The sequence below is a fragment of the Lycium ferocissimum genome, unplaced genomic scaffold (assembly GCF_029784015.1).
Source record: "Lycium ferocissimum isolate CSIRO_LF1 unplaced genomic scaffold, AGI_CSIRO_Lferr_CH_V1 ctg21178, whole genome shotgun sequence".
NCBI lineage: Eukaryota > Viridiplantae > Streptophyta > Magnoliopsida > Solanales > Solanaceae > Lycium > Lycium ferocissimum.
In genome coordinates this window covers 1-5,892 of record NW_026719525.1, presented here as the reverse complement: position 1 = coordinate 5,892, position 5,892 = coordinate 1, and the positions used below count along the sequence as shown (strand labels likewise).

Below are 5,892 nucleotides of genomic sequence, written 5' to 3'. Positions count from 1 at the left end.
CGGGCAGCATCTCCCCTGTTTATATGCCTAACCTGAAACCATAGTCTAGCAACCAACAACAATAACAACAATACCAACATCAACCATAATATTATCAATACCAATATATTCCATAAAATATCCCTCACGACATTTTTCCAATTTTTTCCACCAACAAATCCACTATACAATTATTCAACAACTCTACTTCCGTAAATAAACTTATATTCATATCAATAAGGAGAGATTCATACCTTATTATCACTAGTACCGCAATATCTCCAATATTTATCTTGAATTCCAACTAGGATTCACCGCAATACGATAGTATGATCGCAACTACTGTGTCCGAACTTAAATCCGAGATTATGCAGATTCGCGTTAAAATTTTATGGAAGAAAGGTTGGGAGAACTCTAGAAAGTTAGGGAGATTTTGAGAGGTGTTTTTGGATGAAAAGTGAGGGGTAAAACCCCTTTTATAAGGTCCCAAAGTTGGTTCGACGCTTTGTGGCGAGGCAGCAGCCGGCGGCCCCGTGACTCTTGTAGCACGTCGATTCTTGTAGCACGCGTTTCTGCTCTGTCAGCCTAACTTGCAATGTCCATAATTCTCTACTCCGATGTCGTATCGACAAGCAGTTTGTTGTGTTGAAAAATAGACTCTACGAACTTCATTTTAGGCTTTTGCTTTGCTTCAAAACTTTTCATATACTAAAAGATATTCTTTCTCAAAATTGGACAAAAAATTACCCCTCATATTTTCCATAAAATCCAAGGTCTCAATAGCTTATTTCTTCAACTCTATTTGGTCGTGAGACTTCTCGGTGCTCCTCATATATCACTTTATCCATAAGTATACCTAATAATTATACGATTCCTTAAACCCGAAAGATGGCTCATCTTGATCATAATTCCACATACTTGTACTTAAACTTAGCGAACGTTCATCTGGAAGTACGGGGTGTAACAAAAACCCACTTAGCCTTCATACTCTTAGGAAGAATCTTAGCATAGATTAATGGTTAAGAGAAGTGAATAGATGATTCTAAGGTCAAGGATGTTACCTTTGTGAAGAACTGGTGAAAACCCTCTCAAAATCGCCTCCCCAAGCTTAGAGATATGAAAATGAAATAATGACTCAAGGTTGGGGAATTTAACACTTATTAACATCAGATTCTGCTCGTCGATCCCTTCAGCGGCCACCCGACCGCTTCGGCGACCCCCAGGCCTCTTCTGTGGCCACCAGACGCCAAAATTTTTTTGGTGTCTTACAAACTTGGAATTATCACTTGGAACCATACCAGAACCTCCGAGACACAAACCAAATATGCAAATATATATAAAAATGCACTACGAACGCACTCGTGGCCTTGGAATTCCGATCGGAGGTCTCGTTGACCTAGTCAACCCCCGATACCTCAAAATTAACTTTCCAACCCAAGTCCTGAAATGCACCCGAGTGCATTGGGAGCCGAACCGAATATACACACAAGTCCTAAATGACTATCTGGACCTTTCAAAATCGACAGATATCCAAAAAAAATATGTTTACCCAAAAGTCAACTATGAGTCAAACGGTTTTCACTTAAAAGCCAAATTTTTCAAAAATCACATCAATACTCACTCCAATGCCTAAGGAACCATGCCACCTGTCTCCGCGGGTCAAAATGGTACCAATAAGGCTCAGGGACGAGTTAACTAAGAAAAATGGTCAAAAATGCAATAACGACTGAATGGGTCATTACATTTTCTTTGTCTTGGAAAAACTTTTCTAATGTCTGTTTTACTATATCTTCTATTTTCTCATTTTTTTTCTTTTTTGACAATAAATTTTTCTTTTTTGAATTATCTCCTATCGTTAAGGTTTTTGGGAGTTTTCGCCTTGTTTGGAGTGATGAACAACCTTCATCTTCACTTTTTGGCCAAGTGACAACCATTAATGGATTTGATAAGTCTTTACTGGCTACCGTTTGAACCGGACTAGCTGTATCACTATCCGATACAGTGGATTTTACTGCATTCATTGGGGAATGCACACCCGTCTCATCCATTTTGTCTTGAGATGGAAAACCCTGTGATTGAACCAATTCAAATTTGATCGCTTGAAGTCTATGTTCTAGCATTCTCACTTGCTCCATGAGTCTTGCTTTTTCTTGGATCAATGTCTCATTTTTCTGGTTTAGTCTTTTGAATGCCTCAGTCATGGAAGAACAATGGTCACCAAAAATCACTTTGCCTGTATCTTTTTGGATATTGTATTGAGGAATTTTGTCTGGATTCTGTCTAAGTGCTGGAGAAATATAATAATTTGGACCCAGTATCCCTCTTGCATAGTCTAAAGCTTCAGTAAAATCATTAAATCCTTTAAACAAAGGTTTCTCAATTTCTTTAATTGAATCTATAACCTCTGGCCAAGTTTGAAAAATGTTGTTTGTTTTGCCGTGTATAACAACATAAAATTTAAACTTTTTGTCTTGATTTTTGCCTGTAAAATATTGGCAAAGAGCATTTAAAGTTGCTATAAAATGTTTTGTGTCTTTTTTATTGTATGATATCCATAGATTGTCTACTAAACATTTCTGTGGTCTATCTATTACACATTCTGGTAATTTTTAAATGTCATGTTTGACGGTGAGAAAAATATTAAATTATGTTTTGGACCGAACTGTATTCTTTCTAAAACATTACTTCCTAATGAAGCTTGTGGTCTGAAATGAAAATTACCTAATACTGTCTGTCTGTAAATGTCTTGGGGGTGAGGATTGAATGCCCTTTCCCTTGTCTGCAGTCTTTGGGATTGTTGGTCTCATGCTGTCAATAATGAAATAAATTTATTAGTTGACAGTAATTTTTAACCTACTTAATTGGTCTACTAAATTATTATCTTTTCCCTTAATATGTTTGAAAATTAAATTATATATTGAGATGGTATCTATAAAATTTAACCATCTTCTTCGACTACTATTTTTGTCATTTATATTTTGATGGAATTTAACCATGGCTTCACAGTCTGTTCTTATTAATATTTTTGGTTTATTAAAATATATAACCTGAAACTATTTAGTCTGTATATTACAGCTAAGATTTCGGCATCAATACTACTCATGTTACCTTTTTCTTTGTATTTACCGCTTTGATAAGCACCTATTTTTTCTTCTCTTTTATTACTATATTTATTTGGTCTTGCTTTTAACACTGCTGCCTATCCTTCAAAGCTACCATCTGTTTCTATAATTGAATAGTTTATTTCTAATGGCATATTTAGGTCAGGGATATTCTTTATTTTTTCTTTAATTTTCTGTACTAATTTAATATTTATGTATTAAAATGTTTCTGACCATTAGATCCCGTCTTAGAATATAAAGGTCCTGCTATTTTTCTCAAGTCTTTTATAAAAATTTCTAGCATAATTTACTATTCGTAAGAATTTTTGTAATTCTTTAGTATTAGCTAGTTTGTCTGGCATTTCTAGGGCCTTTTTAGCTATAGGTGGTTGTAATTTTATTTTACCATCTGCTAGTACTACTCCTAAGAAATTTATATAATATTTACATAATTCCATCTTTTTCTTACTAATTATTATTCCATTTTCTACGAATAGTCTAAATACCATTTGTAAATGTCTTAGATGCTTTAATATCTTTACTAAATACTTATATGTCATCTACATATACTAATACAAACCTTTTGTATTCTCCAAATATACTATCCATTTTTTGTTGAAAAACTGGTGGAGCTGTCTTTAATTCAAATGATATTATTAACCATTCGAAATGTCCTTCAAGACAGGTGAATGCAGTCCATTCTATACTATCTTCATGCATTCTTACCTACCAGTATCCTGATTTGCAGTCAAACTTACTAAATACTTTCTTTCTTTGTATTCTATTTATTAATTCTGTTTTATCTGGTAATTTATATTCATCAGTTCTAGTATTATCATTAAGTCTTTTATAATTTATTACCATTCTAGCTTTTCCTCTTACTATCTCACTATGATTTCTGACTATAAAGGCTGCAGATCTATGTTTAGAAGTAGATCTCCTTATTACTCCTAGATTAATTAATTCTTTAATTTGTATGTTAAAATCTTCTAAGTCCTGATTTGTAGCTTCTATTGAGGCTATTTTAATTACACATTCTGGATTTATTATGTCTAATCTACATACAACCTTGTTATTTTCCCAATGCTTTAAAGGTTTTTCTCCTATTATTTCTATTTCATCTAATATTTTTTTGTTAAATTATCTAGATCTTTTTGGTTTTTTATTACTCCTATTATTTCTAGGGAAAAGGGTTCAAAACACACTCAAACTTTGGCCGAGATTGCTATAACACACTCCAACTTTGCGGGGGTCCTATGACCCCCCTGAACTATTTTAAACTAAAATATTGACACCATTAAAACGTCTTCCCCAAACATTTGTTACAATGTGTAATACACGCTCCAAAAAAAACATTTTTTTTTTGAGGTAATTTTCATAAAAAAAAAAAAAAAGAACTATGAAGAAACTTTATAGAAAAGGCAGTTCATCCATCTCCTCCTTTAATTTCTGACCATCTTTCATTTTTACCAGTTGCTATTTTAACACTTGCTTCATCTTTATCTCAAGAAGATAAACAAGTCTTAGCTTATCTCATTTCTTGTTCTTCCGGTGAATTTTCCGGTAACTTTTCCGGCGAAAGAAAGAATACCCACCATGTAGCTACTTTTAACTGTTACTGTTTTAATTGTTACATGAGCTATTGGATTAAATGGGATTCTTCACCAAATAGACAACTTATACATGAGATACTTGATGCTTATGAAGATGGTTTGCAACAAAGCAAAAAAGAAAAGAGTAAAAAAGAAAGAAGGAACAACAACAACAACAAAAAGAAGTCATCTAATGGTGTTGGTAGTGTTGTTTATGAGTTATCTTGGAGAAAAGATTTGGGGTGTTTGGACCTAAAATTTTTAATTTTTTTTAATTCGTGGTACTTGGGTGAATTTGTGGATTGTGATTCTGGGGTTTGTGCGCAATTATATTGCGCTTCAAATGGTTGTGGCACAGTGGTTCAATTCCGCGACGGTGGCCAAATCGCCATGTGGTGGGCTGCTTATGTCGCCCTTTGGTGGGAGAAGATGAAAATTTTTTTAAAAAAAAAAAAAAACTAACTAGTGGGACCATGGTAAGTTGCGGAGATGTAAGAGAGGGAAGGGGCTAGATAGAGAGAGAGCATGGTTAATGTTAATCAAATTTAATTAATTGTATAGTTTCCACTTAAGAAATGACACTTGTCAACTTAGTTTTTTCTTATTTATTTTTTGCCTGTCACTTGCTCACAAGAGAGTGAGCACACTTGCTATGCCACATCATCGTTTATGGTGTCAATATTTCAGTTTAAAATAGTTCAGGGGGGTCATAGGACCCCCGCAAAGTTGAAATGTGTTATAGCAATTTTGGTCAAAGTTTGAGTGTGTTTTGAACACTTTTTCCTTCTTTCTATTCCCATTTTGAAATTATATAATTTTGTTTCTACATCTATTAAAGTATAGTCTTTTTCTAATACGTCTTCATTTTCTAATATATCTTTTTCTTCATTTTCTTCTAGAATTAAATTCTTTGATTCTGTTTTTCTTTTACAGCATGTGTTATTTTCTTCACAGTCTTTGCAGCAACTATCTTTTTTCTTTTGCAGGTTTACCTGGTCTGCAGTCTGGATTTTCTTATGTCTTATTCTATTTTCAGCTTTAATAGTTTGTACTAGTGTATGAGTGATGTTTTTTTAAGAAAATCACTCAATCTCTTGTAATCGTACAGCTACCATTATTATGTAACATGAAATCTAATCCTATGACAAAGTCTACATTTATATTTAAGTTTCTTACCCATATTTTGTCCATTTTGTAACTAGACTTGTAAAATTCGAGCA

General features: G+C 33.6%; 1 pseudogene; it reads left to right on the top strand.

The window, feature by feature from the left end:
* The first annotated feature begins 4,479 nt into the window (after positions 1-4,479).
* LOC132043109 (uncharacterized) lies at positions 4,480-5,667 on the top strand (annotated as a pseudogene).
* Positions 5,668-5,892: the final 225 nt, after the last annotated feature.